The 23,114-nt window shown below is 42.9% G+C and overlaps 1 protein-coding gene across 2 annotated transcripts in view; it reads left to right on the top strand.

The window, feature by feature from the left end:
- xpr1a (xenotropic and polytropic retrovirus receptor 1a) overlaps positions 1–23,114 on the top strand; it is a 76,162-nt gene that overhangs the window by 6,718 nt on the left and 46,330 nt on the right. The window lies entirely within an intron of this gene.

The raw sequence follows: 23,114 nt of genomic DNA, 5'->3' as shown, positions 1-23,114 counted from the left end.
TGTACCCCCTTTTTGGGCATCACCAGAATAACAGCCCTGCTAAAAATAGGTGTAAATCACAGCTAACACGCTGCCACTCACTTCAGTCTGTGACTTAACTTTAAGCTAACCTGCTTAAAGTAATAAACACATGCAAAGAGAAGAGGGCTGAGGAGTAAATGAAGCATTTTTACTGTTTGTTTTATGTTCATGTAATGTAAACAGAGAGCGTTCAAACACCCTAAAAATCCTAAGCAACGATGGTTAACAGCGGCACTCAGTGCACCAAATAGCAGGAAGGCTGCCAGCTATAATTACTCTTTGGCCTCAGAGTGTGTGTGTAGTGTGGGAAAGAATGTAAACCATTTGTTTTTATTTTAGACACCAGTTTGTGACGTAAACAACTTTCTTCAGTTGCAGGGTTTGGGTGTACCTAATGATGTGACATGAAACACTTGTGAGAGCTGTGGTTATTAAACTGTGGGGCGAGCCCCGCTGGTGGATCGCTGAGCCAATTCAGGTGGGACAACGAGGTGAAAAACGTGGAAGGAAAACTCAGATTTTCATTTGGGGAACATCGGAGTTTTATGATGCGGCTGAAGTAGATTCAGGGTTTGGGTGCAGCTCGCGCGCTCGGGATAAGACGCAAGCCCGTGTAGGGATTTTTTCTTTTTCAGTGTTTTGCTGTGTTCCTGCTGAGTGGGTTTGGTGTGGATGTGAGTTTGACTATCTGTGAATGACAAAGATGTAACAGGCGCTGAGACTGCAATGATGAGAGCGCTCCATCTCTGTCAGCATCAGACTCAAAAATCAATCTGAGGTATTTGTTGACTTTATTTTTGACTCATTTCTGGACATTTATTATTTATAATATTAATAAGAATTCTATTTAAAACTACATAAAGTAGTTCCTGTGTTTGTGTGAATATTCTTGAATTTAGTGATATTGCCTGCTTGTTAGCAGTCGAGCTCAGACTCTCCCTTTAAGAGCGTCTCCTCGGCTAGGCAGCCTCGATGTGGATGATGAATTATTTCCTGTCTCAGGTCTGAGCTGTACTCATGGGTCACTGCGCTCTGCCTCTGTCAACTTGACGCAAGATAGGTGAGCATGTCTTATGAAAAGCGACGGGCTCGATCGATCAGTTCAAAATCGTATTCTGCCATCAGTGTGACGGAGTTCCCTGCTCGATCACAGCGATTTGTCTTCTCCTCGCTCATTTTTGCAGCGAGCACGTGCAGAGAAAGGAGTGTGATGTGTGCGAGAGTCAAAGTCTGTAGCAGAGTTGTGTTTGCTGGGAAAGCCAGAGAGCCCATAATGAAAATGGCGGCGGAGACAAATGGCATTATTGAGCCCTGAAAAGCACGCTCTCCTGTGGCCGTTGACTTTTCATAACAGAAACAATATTAGGATGTGTTATGAAATAAAAGCTTATCGTAGCACTTTTTCATCACATCTCCTGTACTGAAAACTTTCAGATGTGATTTAGTTCAGACTGGGGCCTGAAGACATCAGAAGAAATAGACCGACTGGACTTTTATAGCTTTTTGTTTTAATGATTTAATATAAAAGCATTTTAAGGCTGTGGTGGCTTTAACACCAGGACCAGATTTCAGTCTTTCCACGTGCACACGAGGAGCGAGAAGTCAACCCACCATCTGCTTTCTTGCTGTCACGTCCATCATGGCAGCGTCACATGTGTGCAGCACACAGACCAGCTGATAGAGATCGTTTGGTTGCTATCACATAATCAGTGATCAGAATACTGAAAATGAGCCAACTATATTTAGCAAGGCCAAATTATGTATTCGTTGCATTTTTAACATCTGAAATAAAGTCTAAATGTGCATGAAACCCAGATACAATTACACCGCTTATTGTAAGTTAAAGTGTGGTGTCCCGTGCTGATGTAGTGCAAGAAAAGTTCTGTAATTTAACTTTATGTTGTTTATATTGGAAATATTTTAAGATTCTCTTCAGTGGTGCAAAAAATAAGAGACAGTATTTTTAGATTGAAGCTGATGTTGTGCTTCTGGTGACTTGGCTCCATATTTTAAACGCTGATGAAATAGTTTCGGTAAGCTTTGCTACATAGATAACACAGTAATGTTACTCATGAGCACTAGCTGCTACCATAATAATAATAATAGAAGGCTAATATTACTGCCTGGTAGTTACTACGTGTTAAACTCCTAACATTAACTTGTGTGGGGTTAATATTTATAGTAAGTGTCTCAAACTTGACTGTCGTTGACACCGGAGCTCTACTGACCTCCAGAAAGACTTCATCAGTGTTTCGAGTCTTCAGCTGATACTAATATTTACTGTTGCTTAGTATCTGAGCAGCACATTTGTTGACATTCCTTGTGTAGAGTAGCTAACAATGAATTGCAGTCATTGTAATGTCAAGCCCAACATTAAACCTTCATCATTTTAATGTTGGAGGAGGATTTTCCCTGACAGCAGAAACGTTGCTTTTAATTTGTAGCTTATAACTCATCTATAAAGGCCTAGTTAATTAATAATGTTAAATGTAATTACAGCATATAAACTATTTTTCGATGGAGCCTCATCAGAAAGGATTTGGTTTCCTGATGTGCTTCGTTCTGCTTTTCTCTCGCTGTCTCGCTCCCACCTCAGTCTTTATAAAAAGCAGCTTTTTGGTATTCGGCGGGTGAATCCTCGCCTGAGGGAACCAGTTTACTGGGTTATGACTACTTGCTCACCCGCTCTGCTTTCTCACTAGACGCTGTACCTGATAGAGCTGTGTAACATAGACATTGCACTGAACAGACATTTTGAAGCTTCTGTCACGGCCTTTGCATCACTTATCTGTGACAGCACATGACCAGCAAATACGTGGAGTGCTACAGTTTGATGCAGGATTGCGTAGGCTGTGTCACGTGTGGTTAATTTTATTTATTTATCAAACAGAATTCCCTCACTCAGCACTCCTGCTGCAGAGATCCACCAAAGGAATGTGCCACAGAATAATGCACTTTCATTTTCACTCGGTTATCGTTCAGTTCAGCAGGACGGATGTACACTAATTAAAGGATCTTGTTGCAAAATGGCATGCACCAACACATGCGCATTAATGCGTCTCTGATACCGTGACCCTTCACCCCTCGTTAGGGCCTTTGTTCTCGTTCCTTTCATCTCTCATTGGTCCTGGAATAATTGTAATTAAAACAAGTCTGCTCCTGTACGGGGAGACAGAAAAGGGGAACAGCTGGCTGGCTCTCTGGTGCTCCCTGTTCCAGCCATCGCAGTGAGTCGTGCCACGATCTAATTCAATTAGGCTGCTGGTTCTTACAGAGATCTGAGAACAATGGGCCCAGATACTAAACACACAGCTTTATTTCTGCATCATCATCATCATATTCCTGGCCATGATCACATGCCACGGTTGCCTGTAATTTATAACGTGTTACGTTTTCTGCTCCTTACAGTCATTCACTTGTGTTTCATTCACTCACTCATTCATTCACTTACTCCTCCTTTGTGTCCTTCCTCCTGCACTCTCTTAATGGGCAGTCTATTAGTGTGATGGTATCTGTGCAGGGCTCGACTGCAGGGGGGGCTGGATAAACACTGAGAATCTGGCGGGCACCCTTTTACCATCACGAGCACACGTGGGGTCTGATAAAAGGAATGATGTTGCACATTATTGACTTCATAACTCAGGGGAGCAGATTTTTCCTGAACTACAATTTCTGAATGAACAAATGAGACCAAAGACAAGTCAGCTAATTGTTTCTTGTGTTGCACTGCATCCAAAACCATCAACCGCCTTCTGCACTTAAGGTTTCACTTCAGATTTGTTGCTCCGCTGTGATATTCAAACTTCAGGACTTTCCACGTTTTATCCAATGAAATAAAGAGCGTCGTGTCGCGGCCTTGTGAAACGGCCTGCACTGTGTCTTTGTGGTGAAATGAACTGCTTTACCTTTATAATGAAAAAAGACGCCTTTTTGTTACTTCTAGCCTGCTGTGCTGAAAGGTAGGGCTGCTCGATTATGGCAAAAATGATAATCACGATTATTTTCACTGAAATTGAGATCTCGATTATTTGATGATATTTATTTAACAATAACAATGTGTTGAATAATGACTTTAAAGATTGTCAAAAAATAATATAAAATAGTGCAAATACTGATAACAGTGCAAATGTTTGCAATATAAGAAACAAATGAAAAATGTAAACATCTGTGTTTAGTGAGCTTTGCAGTGTTGCTCTGTGGTGCAGCTACGACACCGTAGCAAAGTTTACACACTGTGTCTACTTGGTGCACGTCTGACTCCGCCAACCCATAATGTTTCCACACCACTGAAGCTTTTTTACCTCTCTTTTCAACCAACAGCAGTCACTCTCCTCTCCAAATAACTTCTGCTGAGCTTTCCGAGCTTCCCTCGGGTCCTCTTAATCAGCGGTCCCCAACCCCCGGGCCTCGGACCGGTACCGGTCCGTGAGTCGTTTGGTACCGGTCCGTGAGAGTTGAGGCTCAGGTGTGAAATGTGTAGTTTTCAGGGTTTTTATCAGTGTTCAGCGTTATTTTGTTATCGTTTTTATCATTTACTCTGTTTTCCTGGGTCTTTTCACGTGTGTTATGAATAAATCTTCTTTTTTTCGGTACCGGTACTAGTTTTATTTTGTTGTATTTATCCGCGACACCTTAAAGGCCGGTCCGTGAAAATATTGTCGGGCATAAACCGGTCCGTGGCACAAAAAAGGTTGGAGACTGCTGCTCTTAATTGTTGTGTTCGAAATGCAGAGAGGTGCGCTCGATTTGCCACACGGAGCAGCGCGAGAGTAAAGCACGAGGGAGGGGCTAATAATGGGCTCAGTCATTTTTAATGATCGTTGAAAGCCCAGATCGTAATCGTGATTAAAATTCGATTAATCGAGCAGCCCTACTGAAAGGCGCTTATTTCTGCTGAAATTACCTTTAATTAAACATCCCTAACATACCACGAGTGAACACTAAAACTTATGATATTCAAATGATAGTCAGTCGTCGATCGCTGATGAGGAAATGTGATGCTTCTGCAGCCATGGCTTGTTCAGTCCACAGCTGAAAGGAAGACAGTCAGAGGTTCTTTATGATGACTCTCTTGCTGAGATGCTATCATGCTGCTTGTCATTTCCTCAAAGAGCTGTATGAAACTACTCTCAGACCTCATTTCATACTTTCATAGCTTCGCTGCAAAGACAAAGACTAAGATGTAACAGAACATAAACTACACAACACCACAGATACAGATATATGAATCGCGTTTAATCGTCACTCATTAGCTCTTATTCTCCGAGCCCTGATACCTCTCACCTCTCCAGTGTGTCAGTCTGTTGTTGCCATGCTTCCCTTGGATGATCATTTTCTTCATTTCTTTTTAGTTTCATACACTGATGAAAACATGGGGCAGGACACCAACTCTTCACATCTGTCAGCCGCCTCATGGCTCCAACACTTTCTAATCATCACTTTTGTGTAGTTGTTGGTGTTTCGTGCTTCATCTGTGTAATAAAGCAGCTCCACTAATCACAGCTACATCTCCACTATACCTTTGTTGCCTAAGCTGTTTGCTTGCGCGCCATTTTGCCTGCTGTTGTCGACGACCATGATGAGAGGTTAGCTGCTAGCCTGCGCTGATTGTTATTCTGCTTGCGTATGCGATGGAGCAGCAGCTGTTATTGCTGTTGTTGTTCCCCGCTCAAGTCTTTTCTCGCCCCTGCGTCGAATGCGTCTAATTTGTGCAATTTTCTCGCCTTAGCACGTAGTTGTAACTTTTGTTTCCGAACATGTTTCTGTGCTTTAAAAATGATGTTTTGCCTTTTGTTCTTTTCCCCTCAGCAGTGGTGCGTTACTTTTGCAAGACACTGGACCAAAACCTGACCCACTTTGGTCCAGTTTGTCATGCAAATCCTTTTTGTGATTTAACTGTAAAATATGAAAGTAATAATACGGCCCAGCACTAAAGTTCTCGCCTGTCTCAACCAGCGTTAGTCTGGGATTACACGAGGAGTCTGTGACGCACCCACTCACACGGCATGTTTGGCAAGTACCTTAGTATCTTTGAAAGAGCACCATTTTTTTTTTTTTTTTTTGAGCACGTAACGATAGTTGATCAGTAGTTTTAAAAACAACAACACTGCAACTCAAGGATGCATGCCCAAAAGACATAACAGACAATACTGTGCCTTGTGAAAAAGGCAAAACAGGTGCTGGCAGGACAGCGGGAGGTGATAGAAGCAGTCGAAAGGAAGAGACCCAGATGGACATGCAGACAGACAGGTAGACGGGCAGAAGGGTTCATCAGGACAGTGGTCGCCCAGCCAGGGTCTCCCACCCACCTGCATTATTGATGGGCTCTTTGACAAGCTGCTGCTTGTGCTCGCTTCCAAGCACTAATTGCTGGCTTTTTGTGGGGGTTGGGGTTTTATTTATTTATTTAGGTCCTTAATCTGGGCGCCACCTGAGCAGATATGTGAAGTCAAATAAAAGTAAATGGGGCAACGCTGAGATATGCAACTGTGAATAAACTGAACAAACCTTGGGAGATCTTTTACATCTGCGGTGCAGACAGATTTTACTGCCTGCAACGTGTCGATGTCGGTCCTCCTGCTACATCCAATTGGAATTTATAGGAAATGAGCCATGCAGACTTTTTCGTGGCTGTTAGTCCACATACAGTACGCTACATGGTTATCAAGATGTTTCGAGCAGTTGTTCGAGCACCCATGCAAGGTTTGGCTTCCATGGGTGTTCAAACCATCACTGAACTTACAAAGCAATGAAATGTGGACATAGCAGTGAATTCATAGATTGGTCCTTTGATGGGGTTTCTGAGGGTATTAGAGGGGAGGAAGGAGGAGGATCAGGGTCAATATAAAGCTGGGATTGCTGTACCAAGGTCAGGGACTAATCGAACTGAGACAAAGAATGATTAAAAAACTGAATGACTGAATGAAGAAAGGGATAAGAAAGGATGATCAGCGCTCCACATTCATGTTTGCTGTCATTATTACGAAACAATAATGAAAATTAAAGATTTAGGAAATTACAATATAGATCGGGATTGTCGGTGACCAGACTGGAAGAGTATAATATTGAGAAATCGTGTGCGAGAGAGATCCTTCAGGCAGCAGACAGACAAACAGACTGAGTGGGAGGTCCCTGGGCTCATCTCCAATGCAGGTTGCCCTGCATTAGCACTATAGCCTTCCCACAAGATAAAGACAGCGAGAGAAAGAGAAGCATGGTGGATGAAAGTCTCCTATCCATCCATCCATTATTCATCAGTGAATTAGATCTCGCCTGAATAAAGTGGAGGCGAAGAGGAGAAGAAAAGGTATGGGCTGATTTAGAGGACCAAGTGTTGTGATGTTCGAAAAGGGTGAGGAGTTCAGAGGCAGCAGCTCCAGCTGAGATAGTATTTTTAGATTTTGGGTGTTTGAGGGGAGTCTGGGAGGTTTTTTCAAATGGTGCAGAGGCAGTGTGCCGGAGAAAAACTGGCAAAGAAAGGCAGAAATAGCAGGAAGAGGATTGCAGTAGGAAAAATGCACGTTTTGGGGAGGGGATTGATCAGGGACAGGGGTGAAGGAGAGGTGAGCAGCACTCAGAGGAGACAAGGTCATCCTGGAAACCCTCTCGCCTCTTAAATGCAGTTAGGAGGGCTTCTACTAATCCCTATAATGGCTTCATCCAGCATACATATCTATCCTCATATGAACATGATGTGAACCTTTCAGAAACACCAACCTGGACACTAAACACACGAATGAGATGCAGCTTCTTTTCCCAAATGAGAATCATGTAAAGGTTAAATAAGCATAACGCATCCATCATATGATTTGGCTGCTTGCCATGTGAACAACTGCACATCACATAGAACGAGCTGCAAGAGCGATCGCAACAATCTCAAGCATGGGAAGCATGTCATTGTAATGAGATCTGTCTCTCTTGATTAGAAAAGATCCTCGACGTCTCAGGGGTTCACTGTATCTGTGTGGCATTAGCAGGGGCTTCCACGCTATAATCTGACCTTTGTTATGAGGCGAGTTATTTTTTAAATCAGTGATGAAATGCTTAATTGACAGCTTTGGCCGGCAGCCAGCAGATCAGCCAGGCTTTGCTGAGCGTAGCAAATCAGGAATGGCTGACTGCGTATCATTTATCTAGCCCAGATTCACACAAATGTTTTAAAATGATTAAAAGGAATCATTTTTTTAATCAATTGCATTGCTTGGCAGAATTTCTCGATTTCAATTTGCATATTTGCACGCCCAAATAGCATCTGTCCTGCATTCAACGATAGAAATGTAACAAGAACACAAAGCTGGCTGCTGGTGACGGATAGAAGAATAGAGACGCGCGACCTTGTGTTTGCTGTGCGCCTTGATGTTTTTATCTTCTCAGGCCGTCTCTGCTGCACTCACATACAACTGTTTGCAGAGAGTTTCACACTTGTGCACATTTGCATGCAGAGATGCGCGCACACACACACACACACACACGGAGCTGCATGCTACAAGCATGTGGGTGTGATTGTGAGCTATAGGTGATGACAGCAGGGCCATATGCTGCTATATTTCTGTGTTTTAGTCCTTAATTAGAATACAGCCAATCAAATCATTACACAGTGTCCACTCTAATCTGCTTTTATTTATTTATAATTTTATGAATACATTTGCCCACATGTGAGGTTTTTTCTTTTCTTTTCCCTCTGTGATAGATTTTGCAAACATGCTCCGTCTCAGTTTATTAAGTTTTTATTTCAACAGTTGCTTAAACCGGGTTTGTGTGGTTTCTAAATCACAGCAGTAATTTGACATCGTGGGCCACGTCCAGCCCACTTTGATCTTAAGTGGCCTGGACCAGTGAAACTACGAGTTTAATAGGTATTTAATTTGATATTTCATTGTCCAGACTTATGTAATATAAATTATCTATATTATATAATTTTTGTCAATTCACAGAAAATATCCCTTTTTTTTAAAAATTGTGAATCAGTATAAACAAAAACAAAAGCTCAGATGTTTCTGTGGCAGATGCTGAAAAAACTGGCCTCATTACATCTGTTACTTAATTATTTTGGTGTACGCTACAGATTTCCATGGCAGAGCTTTTTATTAACAGGGAAAAGCATCTTTTCAGGGACAATTCTTGTTTGACACCCGCACTCTTTTAATTTAGCTTTTCGATTTGGCTTTTAAATAATTTTTCTCCAGAGGTATAGAGGTTTATAGAGGTTTTAGTGGGCATTTTAGTGGTACTACAACCAGCTTGATGGGAGGTGTGGGTGGGTTCGTACAGTATGTGGGCCTTGCAGAGGACGCAGTGTCCTTTACTAGACGAGTATATTGCATCGTTTCTCTGGAGAGATAACTGGAACCTGGCACAGATTGGCTTAGAGCACAAATTCACGATGATGTTATACCGGTCAGTCTCCTTTTCTTAGCTCTTACTGCGATGACTTTTGGCTGATTGTCAGTACATTTACTAACCCGAAACCTGGAAACGGAGACACCAATTTGAAAACTAGATCATAATGGAAAAGTGTGAAGAGTGAGGAAAGGCTTCTGTGCAAAGTCAGTCCTTGAATTATGAAGTAGACTCTTATTGCTTCCATGGGAATTAACGGGGTAGGTGTTAAAATGCTCACCTGTCACATGTAGTGGGGTGGGACGCCTGTTTTGGAACCACAGGACCGGGACACCTTTCAGTCAATGACTAGACCATGAACTCCTCTGCATACCAAAGTATTTTAGGTTCATTTGTCCAACAGCTACAGCTTGTCCCAAACTGGGTCACGCAGCAGGACAGCGACAACAGAATGGATGAAAAAGAAAAGAATCAACGTGGAGTTAAAGTCCAGACCCGACTGAAACGTTACAGCGGGACCTGAGCTGTGCATGAACCAGTTTCCATGAATCTCAATGTACTGAAGCAACATTGTAAGAGATATAAGAGGCCAATAAAGTCATACACATATTTATTTTGTTCCCGGGAATCCATACAGCCCCATAGAAATGTTCTTTTTCACGTCACTGTAAACAGAAACTGGCCCCGTGGGCGTCAGCACACCTGCGCATGATTGCATTTTTGTGTATAGGTTACAAAGGCGGCATAGATGTACTTCCTGTGGTCCTGATAGATTTATTTTCAGGCTTCCCACGGGAAGAGCGACATACAGAAGGAAGTGATTGAATGACAGATAAAAAGAGTGAAAAAAGAAAGGGAGGTGACATTGGTGGTAATTGGAGGAAAGGAAGCTAAAGCCTCGGGGAGCCTCGTCTCCCAAACGTTACAATTACTCCAATGAAAGATGTGTGAAAATAAAAGAACTGGAGGCAGAAAAGACACGAGAGCTCAAACTCTTTCATTTGCTCGTTCAGTGACTTTGGATTTGCTTCACATTTTAACTACGTCCCAAAAATGGCAGCAATAACTCGCAATTTAAGTTGAATACATTTTAGGTCATTTCAGAGGGCAACAAATATTTCTCCAGATATAATTTATCTCCTTATTTACACTATATCCTCTTATAATCTGGAGACAACAGGAGAGAGATCAATAATTCACAGCTATTGTTCCCTCCTGGACAGCCCGTTTTTATATTAAATGTTGAATTATTAACTCTGTGAGAGATTGGAAATGTGGTGAATCTTTCCCCTGATGCCTGTGTGTCTTCAAAAACTGCGCTGTCCCTCACTGGCAGACACAAGGGCACCAGAGCAACTTCAAGCATCAGAACTGAATTAGCACAAAAGTGCTTCAGACATTTAGGGTATGTTAGAGAGAGACGGAGAGAGTAGAGCCGTACTGTGTGCACACTCTCATGTGCTCATTCACTGTCTCAGGGTTGTTGATGTTCACCGTCCCTGCTACCACTGGCCTGAGGCAATATGCATATTTCATATCCTCTTCAACGTGTGATGTCATTCATGCCTCGTGTCAATATTATCCAGCGCGTAAGGTTGACCGACTGTGAGGGTCGTGGCCTGTCTGCGTGTCACATTTCTGACTACACGTCTCAGTGTTGCACCGTGATGGTGTTCGATTTGAAAAAGTGTCCTCTTGACTTCTAACCAGCTGTAAAAGGAAGACGCGCCCGAATGCCGTTCAGTAGAAACAACAGTTTGTGTCTGTTTTGCATTTCATCCTCAGGCAAACTGCAAACTGGCTTCTCTTCCTGACAAGTGCCATCTGATAATTAGGTCTCATAATCACCCTATTAGTATGCAGCTCAATTGAGCAGAGAGCAGCTTATTGTTCCCCTGGCATGTGCAGTAGCCATTTGTAAGAGGATTATTGTAGATTTCATGTTGGGGTTTTTATGAGACTGAATCACATGTGTAATGAGTTAAACTGTTGCATAGCTATTCTCAGAAGTACTTGTTTTGTTTTTTAAATTGCAGCCAACATGTCGCGCAGCAGAACTCCATCATTGTGACACATCTTCTGTCATGATTCCAGTTAAAGCATGAAGACACTGGGGCGGAGGGAGAGCCACTGTTTCAGCTTCGGTTTCATTGCAGCGTTGCACATAAAGCCGTGTTGAACTTTCTCCATCACAGTTACCATGACGCCAAAGAAAGAGGCCAGAGTAATTCAGGCCTTTTTTGTTCCTGTGACATTCAGGACCCAAACACAATAAACCTCGAACAAGCAGAACTAAGGGTGCGAGCATTCTCTTGAATTATAATGTTTTCTTCTGGAAGCATTCTGATACTCGTTAACAGCACAAACACATACAGAGGTACCAAAACGGGCATAGGGTGGCAGCAAGAAGGTCCTGAGTCCAATCTGTTCAATTCAGGGATCTGTGTGGAGTTTGCATCTTCTCTCTGTGTTTGTGTGGCTTCCTCCCACTGTTCAAAGACCGTTAGTGGGGACAGGTTAGCTGGATACTCTAAATGGACCATAGATGGGAATGGTTGTCTGTGTCTATGTGTTAGCCCTGCGACAGATTGGTATATCCTGGCTCTCACCCTAAGACAGCTGGGATAGCCTGATAAGGTTGGAAGGAAAACAGGCATGAGGATGAGATAGATGACCCTAGTAAGGCTTTAACGGGATTTGAGTGTAGTGTTTGTGTTCGTTTTCTTTAATAGTTGCTTCGAATACGCTTAGTCTTTTTGTGTCTTTGTTGCTGATTTGACTATTTGAGTAGCTTTGCAGGATTTATTGAGCCTTTGTGCAGCCCCTCAATGTGTCCTAAAGTAAGACTTTTGTCTCACTCACTCCTCCCTTTGTGCTGATTAGCTGCCCCTTTTAAACCGGTTTGAACAGCAGGTGGGTGGAGACAGTGGCGATGACCACATTATGAATATCTGCTCCCACTGACATCATACAGATCCAAGAGTAGAAAAAAACTGTGTAAAGCCATGCACGGAGCACTCTGGGGTTTTGCAGTCACATGACTTTACCACGTGACAAAATAGATTACTCGTTAGATTACTAGTAATCCTTAGATTACTCCAAATGGATATAATATCCAGAAACGATCATTTTGACATTTAAATGGTCTACGACAATGCTTTCTGTTCATGTACTGTAGGCATGCTGATTAGCATGTTGTTGCTTTAATACCTCCAGTCTGTTGAATTTAATGTGATGACTTCATTTGATGATGATTTTCATTTTCAGCTGTTGTTGCTCCTCAGCCTGAAAGGCTTAGTGTTGTTACCCCGCCAGCGAGGGGGGCAGGTGTCAGGTGACGTGGAAATCCAATTTTGTGAACATGATAACTTGAGAACGAGGCAACGCAGGATTTTCACGTTGGTAAATGGACTGATTCTTATATAGCGCTTTTCTACTCTATACAACATGCCTCATTCACCCAATCACACCCATTCTCACAAGCACTTTATCTACACTTAGTGCTTTCTAACGACATTCATACACCGATGGATGCATCGGAGAGCAATTTGGGATTAGTATCATGCAGACTGGAGGAGCCAGGGATCAAACCACCGAACTTCCGATCAGTAGGTGACCTGCTCTACCTCCTCACCCATAGGTGTCTGCTAAGGTTAAGGTCAGAAGTCAAGTTTACAGGAAATCTTGTGAACGCAGTAGCTTGAGCGGGAGGTCCCTTTAAAAACCACGACACAGGTGTATTTTCTGAGGAAGGATATCATACAGGAAATATATCATTCAATTTTTTTTAAATTTCGAGCTTTTTCACAGTTTGCTTTTAGGGAATTTTCATCTTATAAAACTCTTCTGCTGTCAGATTGCTGTAACCGTGCAGATATTCAGACCGCGGCACGATGACAGAATGATATGATTGATGGAAGTGTTAAAGATGTGCCACAATTGTTGAGTGTGGAGCATCTTTTAACCTGGTGAAATATGACCTGGTGTGTTCCCGAACTTGTACTTCCAGGGGATTTGTGCCACCTGAAGCTTCTACCAACAGGATGCTCAGGCATGGTGCTGGTGGCTGCCACTGTCTTTAATCTCTGGTCATCTATAATTTAAATATGCACTGTGTGGATCAACTTGACATTTTCACCTAGACAAAATTTTTTTGTTGTTGTTCGTTTAAAAAATTCAGCATAGTAAAAATGCTAAAATACAACAGATTTCTATGATGGTTCTGAATTTTCTGCCTTGGTTAAACTTACATCCAGACTGTTTATGGTTCATCAGCTCGTGCCGATCTCAGGTTAACAAATATCAGACACACACACACACACACACACACACACACACACACACACACACACAGTGAGAGAAACCTTAGACTCTGATTTGGTGTTCTGTTTGTACTGAGGCCACATGAAGGGGATGGAGTTCAGAGGCTCTGTGTTTGCTGGTGGTTGACAGTCACTCTCTGTCTCTCCTCTGCTCGCTGCTCTTTAAACTCTGCTGCTCAAATGCACACAGACCCCCTTGCACGCCACAAATACTTCTCAAAACGTTCACCCTTCAGTTCAGCTCACAAACACCCCTGTGTACCATATGATCCCCCCCCCCCCCCGACCCCAATGTCTCCTAAAACAGCACAATCAGCATGCACGTGTTTGCATGTCTGTTCTTGTGAGTAATCTCACTTTCAGATTATAAACTAATATAACTGCGACTGTCATCATCTGTCAAGAGGGATGGGAATTTCAGATGCACACAGGTAAGGAAAAGTGAAGCATTAGGAGCCCCGACTCTGAGCTGTTCTCACTTCAAAATGTCCCGTTTTAAAGAAGGAAGATAAAAAAAAAGACCTGAACTTTAAAAAAGAATAAAAATAAAACATCGAGGCAAAAACTCGGCCAGATGTTGGCAGATGTTATCTGCAAGTCACAATGCCTCTACATTGAGAAATGTTTTTGGTGTGTAAAAGTGACCAATTTCTGCAACACGTCATGTGTGTTTATAAAGCTTAACAGAGTGTGTCCAGCTGTACACAAAGAGTTTGTGTATTTTCTGATGATTGTTGAGATTTTCAAACATTAACCTTAATAAATACCTGCCACTAGGGGAAAAAAAAGGTCACTCAGTTTATGCCTGCTCAGCTTTGTTGACATCTGCAGCATGAACATCCATCCATCCACCTTCCTCCACGTATCCAATTCAGGGTTGCTGAGGGGGCGGAGCCTACCCCAGCTGCCATAGGACAAGAGGCCCGGCAGGGGCGCCACTCTGTCACAAGACTAACACAGAGAGATACACGACCATTTACCTTCACAGCTACGGCTAATTTAGAACCACCGATTAATCTAACCCCACTCACTGTCTTTGGACTGTGGGAGGAAGCCCGAGTACCCGGAGAGAAGCCACACAGACATGGGGAGAACATACAAACTCCAGCGAGGGGTAAAAAAGTGTGTGCAGGCGCATGAAAAATGATCTTGTTTGACAGGATTTTGTATGAAACTGCAGGAACTTTAATCTCTGCTTTTAAGCCGTTTGTGTATCTCGAGGTGTGAATTTGATCTCTTGCTGTTCTAACGTGATGACCTTGCATGTCTGCACTGATGCAAACGTCACATGTCTGCCTGTCTAACATCAACAATATAAACCCATCGTGCACTTCAGTCTGTATCTGGCTCAGATAAAAAATGAATTTCAGTGGCCAAGGTCGAGCGACTGAGTCACCTCCGACGGGGATATTTTCTCAACCTCCTGACTCTTTTCTGATTTTGTAATGTTTTGCTCATTTTATTTTTGTGAACATCACAAAGACAACATTATCAAATAGACTCTGTACATAAATTTCCGCTTTCTGGAAAATCCAACTTGTTGTTTACGAAAGTAGACGATCCCCCGGCGAGGCTGCATCTCCGACATCGGCACATTGATTTTTATTTATAGATTTAATTTCAACCGAGATCAGGCATAAAGAAAACAGTCGTTTGGTTGTATTTTAATAGAAATCCACAAATAGTACATTAAGCGGGAGAAAATGAAGTTCCCCTTCTCTTTTACAGACACATTGGTGACAGATGTGGTGTTGTGTATTGTTTTAATGTAGGTGAACGAAAATAAAAACAGGGTCCTTCCTGTGCATGTAAATCATGTTAATGATACAACACTGAAGCACCCCAAGGTCAGCGCGCTCCTAATCAGATTGAGTCAGGAAATTGCTCCTAATTTAATAACATTAAGTGTTGGATTCCTTCCTCCCTGCCAGGATGGCAAAGGTGGAATGAGCAGGACGATCGCTCATTCATAAGTTAGAGTTACAGGACTGCCAGGAGAAAATGGAAACAGATTTTTCCAGTGGGAAAGCTGACCTCCAGAACTGCATCAGATTAGGGGTACTGTCAAGTCCAGTTTTTATCATCTAAGGCGCTTGGCAAAGATAAGACTATTTTATCCAGGCCGCATCTTGAAACAGTAATCCATGCTTTTATTTCATGTCGTTTAGATTACTGTAATGCACTATATTGTGGAGTTAGTCAGCATCTTCTCTCTCGTCTGCAGCTGGTCCAAAATTCTGCTGCACGACTTTTAACCAGAACTCGTAAGAGAGAGCAAATAACTCCCGTCCTGGCTTCACTCCATTGGCTGCCTGTATATCTTAGAGTTCATTTTAAAATTCTCATGTTTGTGTTTAAATGTTTAAATGGTCTTGCCCCAACTTACCTCTCTGAGCTTCTGCATCCTTACTCACCCCCCAGGTCTCTCAGGTCAGCTGACAAGCTGCTCCTGGAGGTACCCAGGTCCAAGAGAAAGCTCAGAGGGGACAGGGCCTTCTCTATTGCTGCTCCTAATCTGTGGAACAATCTTTCCCAGCACATTAGAGAGGCCCCTCACTGTCCACTTTTAAAACACGTCTTAAAACCCATTTTTACTCTTTGGCTTATGACACAGTCTGACCCTGATTTTATTGTTTTAAATGTGGGTTGTTTTTTTTTTTGTTTTTTTTTTTTAATATATATATTTTACTTATCTTATATTATTATTACAATTTTTTTATTTTTTTAACATGCTCAATGTATCATGTTTGGCATGTCAAGTGTACAGCACTTTGTGTTCAGCTGGTGGCTGATCTGAAAGCGCTATATAAATAAATTGCTTGCTTGCTTCATCATGATCAGGCTGAGTAGACAAACTGGTAATAATGACAACTGTACAGTGTGCTACATGAGTGAACAGGCTGCACTCACATTTATGTGGGTTTGCATTGCTCTGGTAAGACATGTTAGACTTGTAATCTGTTTTTCATACTCACTTTTCTCCTTTGTTGTGCCGTATTTTGATTCCGTGTTTCATCTTTAATCTCCAAGACTCTTTGAAGCCCAAACACTTTTACTTTCTCTCCTTTTGTGGTTGCTTTTTCCCCTCTTCATGCTTCCCTCTCGCTTTTTATTCCCTCTGTGATCCACCTGATCCTCTCTCTGCCTTCGCCTATTTACCTTCTCCTCTTTTTGACCCGGGGTTAACCTGAAGTATCAGTGTGACTTTTGACATAATACTGGACTGTGCGGCTCTGGAGCTGACACTGCTGCCAGCTCCAGAGCCGCTGCCTGACGAAGGATTTTTCAGGAACGGTGCACAACATGTTCCTGTTCTCAGAGGGGAAAATGCCTTGTTTCATGCTTGCTAATCTGCGAGCTTCCATGTTACCGACATAAATGTGTGTGTGTGTGTGTGTGTGTGTGTGTGTGTGTGTGTGTGTGTGTGTGTGTGTGTGTGTGTGTGTGTGTGTGTGTGTTGGTGTGCTTTTCTAAATGTTTTTCTCCTAACATTTCAGTTCTCAAAGTGAAGCCGTTTAGTGTGAGTCTTATCGAGAGGCTGCAGCTGGTGTTGTGAGAATGCCACGGCAGTCTGGAGGGACATCTTCACACACACACACACACACACACACACACACACACACACACACACACACACACACACACACACACACACCTTGGCTCACTGTCCTTGAGCTGACTAGGCATACAGCCCTAAACAAGTATGAATAATAGCATGTTGTTATATTTACCTGCAACATGATAGACCTGCGAGACTCTTTTCAGAATAAAAGACTGCACATTTAGTCCACTAATTAAGTTGCAGACGGATAAAAGAGTATACTGTGAACACAGTATCCGTACAATTTCCCCACTAATCACGTCAGTTTGAGTTTGTCCTTCTTGCATATATGTATATATGTGTTCCAGGCAGAACTGACAATAGATCAAGCGCAGCAGAACGTTCAGATCAATAGTGTTTATGCAGGACTTTACACGGGTGCACCGCTGCCATTACTGTCGCTGCCTATTTCTGATGCTGCCTCTGAAATTGAGAAGAGCCGCGGTATGCTGCAAAACAAATAGCATGCAAAGGGGCCATAGTGCACAGCTCTGAGGATATGTAACGGCCCGTCACATTTAGTCTTATGGGCGATGATGAATTTAAATCCACAGCAGCATCCTTGCTGTTTGTGTGCTGGCTATAACGTTACCTCTCTGCACCCTCTGTTACTGAATTTCATCCACCTCTACAGAGCCGGCCTGCTTCTGCCATGGTTACAGTGCTGGAGCCTGAGCTCTTGTTCTGTTAGATTAATGGCTTCAGTTTGGACTATTGACACAACACTTATCTTGTTTTTATGAGTCCAGTGGCTTCTATCTATAAACCCGAGGCACACGTGTGCAGCCGCACTCACACACGAACACACTCCACACACACACACGCCTACAGCGGTGTACGGCGTTGACTCTATAACTCAGTTGATGTTTCCTGTCTGACCCAAATGGCTTTAAGCTCAAGATTAAGAGAATTGCTGAGCTGGCGTTTTACACAGTTCACCCGCCCAACTTATCTAGCTCCCCGTGACCTGACTGCACGTTTCTTTGGTTGTAATTCTTTACAAATCTAATAGGATGAAACCATGAAGTAATCAGGTAAATCTAAAATATGTTTTTCTGGTTTCATCAGATCTTTGCATCATGCAGAAGTGTTTATTGTGAGTCCAGACAGAGGGATGTCACCTCGAGCTGGTCATTTGAGTCCGTCTCTGTGGTCGCTCCTGGACTGTGTACGTGTCCACTTTTGCAAATGATTTAAAAACACTACATGTTAGCTGCTAAACGTTTGCAAGCTGTTGTCTCAGCTACATTTTTTAGTTGCATCTCATCTCAGGTCACACCTGTTCTTGGAGACAGAGGCAGGAGCTGTTAAGGTGAATCCTTTTGGCTTCCGTTTCCAGTTGCACCACCGCTTTACTGTAAACTAAACTTTGTTTTATAAACTTCGTTTTTAGTGTTATGTGGTGGTAGTGTGGTTCAAGGCGCAACACCAGACGGGAAAGCAGCACACCTAGCGTGTGGCGACTATAATGCTCTCTCCCTGATGGTAGTGACAGGCCTAGGTGAGTGGCTGCTTGGCAGTGGACATCTGAGACCAGTGGAAGAAGCTGGGCTTGTCTGCAAAGTGTCACAGCTGCTTTTAGTGTAAATAAAGTGCAGTGTGTTATCCGCCATCAATAAGGAGAACCGACTGGTAGAGTAAAGCAACACTGTACAAGTTCTCAGAGCGCGGCTGTAGAACTGAAAACCTCGATGAACAATCCTTTCAAATACCAGAATTAAACATATGTAGAGAAAGACGGCAGCTTGTTGATCACAGTTACACAGAAGGTACGCCTACCTCTGTGTTTTGGCGCCGTTTGTATTGTTATGCAGCATCACAGCAGATCAGAGAGAAAGCCAATGAGACTGAGCAGACGAAGCGTCCCTGTAGGCTCCGCTTCCTCTGTACCTCCAAGATCAAACAAAGAGGGAGAACCAGACATCACAGAAACCGTCAGCCACGTTTAGCTTAACAGATTGCTTTGCCCGAACTTGCGTCTGTCAGAGTGAGTTAGCTGATGGCGTGTGCGAGAGAGGCGAGGACGGGAATCTGTGAGATAAACGCTATTTCACCTACACCACATGAAAACATCGTCAGGCTTTGCAGAGGTGCTTCTGTCAGCAGGTGTGCTGACATACACCGAATCTGACCTGCGCCCTTCCTCAATAACAAACCGTCTAAGAGAGTTGTGTTTTGTTTTTTGTCATCTCCCGTGCGGGTTTGTGATCGTCAGAGCTCCACCAACCCGAGTGGAAATCTCATTGTGTTATATATGTGAATATATTCTGTCGCGTCAGCGTTGAGACCACACTCTGTAACAGTGGGTTCGCTTTGAAAGCTTTCTGGATACTGAAGCAGAAATAACTGAACTGCAGAGAAGCTGTGTGTGTTTTTAATGGAGTTTGTACTGGTGGCTCGTAAAAACAAACGCACAGATTAGCGGTCAGAATGATTGGCGCAGAGCTATAACTGCAGTATTCATTTCTATTAATATAATCTTCGACAGCCCCTCAGTTCGTCTGGATTGATGCAGTGTGCTGGTTGTGTTGTAAACTCCTAGACCTGCCTATACATTTGGGCTATACTGAGCAGGTTGGCCATGATAATGGCTCTTTCACAGCAGCCGCTTGACATCAGTCATGATTGGCTAAGGTGGAAATTGATGCTTGTGATTGGTTGATGGTGGTTAGATACAGACTGCTGATGCTTGCCGCCCAGTTGCCTGGATACAGCCATCCCTCAGTGTGTTAGTGGCCTTGGCAAAGTGACGGACAGCATAAATGTTCTGCAGAGGAATTTGTCAGTCTGTTGATTCTGCCGGGATTTCTTTATCTGCCCGTGTAATGGATCTCTATCATTATTTGTATCATGACATCTCTGAATCCTGCTTGTTCTCAGCCTTTTATTCATTGCATGCATTTGTCATTTCACCGACCCATCCTACTGAATAGAATTTACAATGAAGCAGCGATCGAGTTTCTTAAGTTCTTGTAACAATAATGATTTTTCTGATCCATCATTTTAGTCTAGAAGACATCCGTGTGCTCCAGGACATGATTCCTGGGACGGTTGAAGTTTGGGATGACTTTGCTGTGGGAAGAGCTGCAAGCTTGGAGAGGAGCTGGCTAGAAGGTGTAGTGAACTGGGCAGTTGGGCAACCTGGGTAAAGCGAGTGTGGATGGAAAGAAGATGATTAGGGTGGTGCTGGGCTGGAGCGTGCTTCCAGTCAGAGATGGGAAGCGATTTTAACATATGTGGGGGAACAGACGTGGATCAGAGCAAAGAGTTCCAATACACACGAGACAAAAGTCTGAATATAACTAATGAACTGGCAAAGAATTGGTGAGTGTAACGCAGAAATATACGAATCAGTAGATGAGCAAGTTGACTGACTCTGGAATAAGCCAGACACACACAAAGACAGGGTACAAGTTTGTTGTAAATCCACGATGTATAAAATCTCCTACGTTGCCATTTTGTTTGCATGTTGCGACCAAAAGCAGAAAACGAGGCACAGAACTGCAATCGGCTCTGAGGCCTCTGGCTGAAGCGTTCCTCCTTTAGTGCTGCACGCTCTGGCTCCAGCCTCCGGGTCCAGCAGACCACCTACTAATGTGTTTCTCCTGCTGGACAGACAGAGGACTGCACCTGCTCCTGCACACTTGTGGTCTGTTTGTGTAGTTCTCTGTAGTCAGTGTTTATTTGTGTGAGGCCTATGCGGCAGTCAGAGTGACTTTTTTTGTGTTTCTCTGGGAACTCGGCCGCACATCGCTGCCTTTCTGATTCTGATTCATATTAAAGTCATGAATAAGAAGTGGATGTTTATAAAAATACACACATGCAAACCTTAAATAACCGATTGTATGCAGACACGTCCTTTGCTGGGAGAAAGGTCGAGGGCAAGAGGAAAGAGCAGAGAGAGGCAGACAGATTTATGCGAGTGCTCTGCAGCTATTTATGTGTGAACACACAAAGTAAATTAACTCATTAAACTTAATGTGCTCAGTGGTCAGTTGAGTGGTCAGTGGAGCGTTAGCAGACCTACAGATGCTTCTCCACAGCTGGACTGTAGTTAAATGGCCCCATTACAGCGTGTGTTAACCTGCTTTATCGCCTGCTGTGACTTGGAGGTGAGAACCTCACAGCAGCTCAAGGACTGACAACCATGGAAACCTGGAAACGATCTGAGCAAACATACCTGGACTGCAGTGTTGAGCTCAGAGAAAGAAACTCGATGACTTCTCTCGCCAGCTTTGACATCGCCTCAGCTACCTCAGCCACTCCCTCCCTGATTGTCTCTCAAGGCCGGCGACACGCTCTCGTTGAACCCTTGCCTCAGTTGCCTTGACAACTGTTCTTTCACTGGGCGGGGTACCGCTTACTTTCTCAGTGATGGTGTGATAAGTGCTACAATTATGTAAATTCTGTCCAACCAAAGTGTTTTTGTAGATTAAACATAGCTGGCTGAAAAGCTCCCAGCCTGACGCTCATGCAGCCGTCCCTCCTGCATTGTTGTAGTTCTGCATGCATCCTCTCATTCGTGTCCATTACATGTGATTTTTTGTAGAACTGAGTTCAACAGAGAGATAAGCAGAATACAGGGATTTGTGTGAAATATTTAAATAAAGGTCAGTGCAATACCTAAAATCACTTCACTGTTTATTCATGAAGTTTTTTCAGCCCTCGGTTGTGCCTATTTTTACATTTGCAGCACATTTAATAGAAAATTGGGTTATTTCCTTATTCATCTTTTGTTAATTGGTTTATATCACTTGTAATAAAAACCTTGCACTATATTAATTTTTCTGTATTGTCATTGTGCAGATTTGGAGTAGTATACTCGTAGTAGTATAAATAGTAGAAGCAATATGATATCTAATAGTTTGAATCACATTTAGAAGCTTCAGATTGCAAAAACCTCAGTATTTGATTTTATTTGGCTGATGATGTGAAAGTTGTTTTGCTGTTATGTTATATTACATCTCTTTGTGTAATTTACTTTTTTGTCCAAAGGAAAAAAATTGAACTTGCTGCTAAGAGAAATTTGTGTTTGTGATATTTGTCAATTCTCTTGAGTCACACCAAAAGGATTTTAATATATTATTCAAGAAACAAATTCCCTCTAATTTATCGAGTATTTTCTTTATGCTCAGTCCTCCTTTGCTCTTTAATATCAGCTGCACTTTTATTTTCTCCATAGTCCTGTTAGCATTGCTTTGGTTAAAGCTGCCTGATCGTGCACGTCTGTGCATTTTCTGAGAACTTGTTTTCGCTCCGTCTCTAAGAGACGGACTCTCAGGGGCTGACACCATTACACCAGCAGAGCGCTGCAGCTGAGTTTGGCTGAGGCTTTTCATTATTAGTGGTCACAGGTCCTAAAATGTTTCCTTGGAGAGCTAAAGCTTGGATCCTGGACTGAAATCCTGACCTTGTCCTCTTTGTGCAGCACTGCCGCCTTCTGAATCAAAAACAAATTGAACTATAACGTGTTTCTAACAGAGGACAACTGAATATTATTCTGTGTTTAAAACTCTGATCTTTGAAGAGAAAAGAGAAAATACATCAGCACACGTCAGGCGTAGTTCGAAGGTTTCCTGAGAGAGACGGTCCCTGCGTACGAGTCTACCCACAGAAGCAAATGTTGCTCGTGCAGATTAAATGAACTGGTTGTTGTCCACAGGGAGCTGGTTGTGTACGTAAGACCACAAAGCTGATGCCACCTGCAGAGCTCACAGTGTTTCTGAGGAAGGTATTTATTAGATAGGTATTTAGTTTTCCAGCAAATGTGTCCGAAGGTCCGTTACTAGTTTTATCTGGTTGTTGTTGTTGCTATGTCAGTGGATATCTTA

The sequence above is a fragment of the Mchenga conophoros genome, linkage group LG23, assembly GCF_057382185.1.
Source record: "Mchenga conophoros isolate Kocher_MC1m ecotype Shallow Benthic linkage group LG23, M_conophoros_male_GT1.1, whole genome shotgun sequence".
NCBI classification, from domain to species: domain Eukaryota; kingdom Metazoa; phylum Chordata; class Actinopteri; order Cichliformes; family Cichlidae; genus Mchenga; species Mchenga conophoros.
This window is presented reverse-complemented; position numbering and strand designations above follow the sequence as displayed.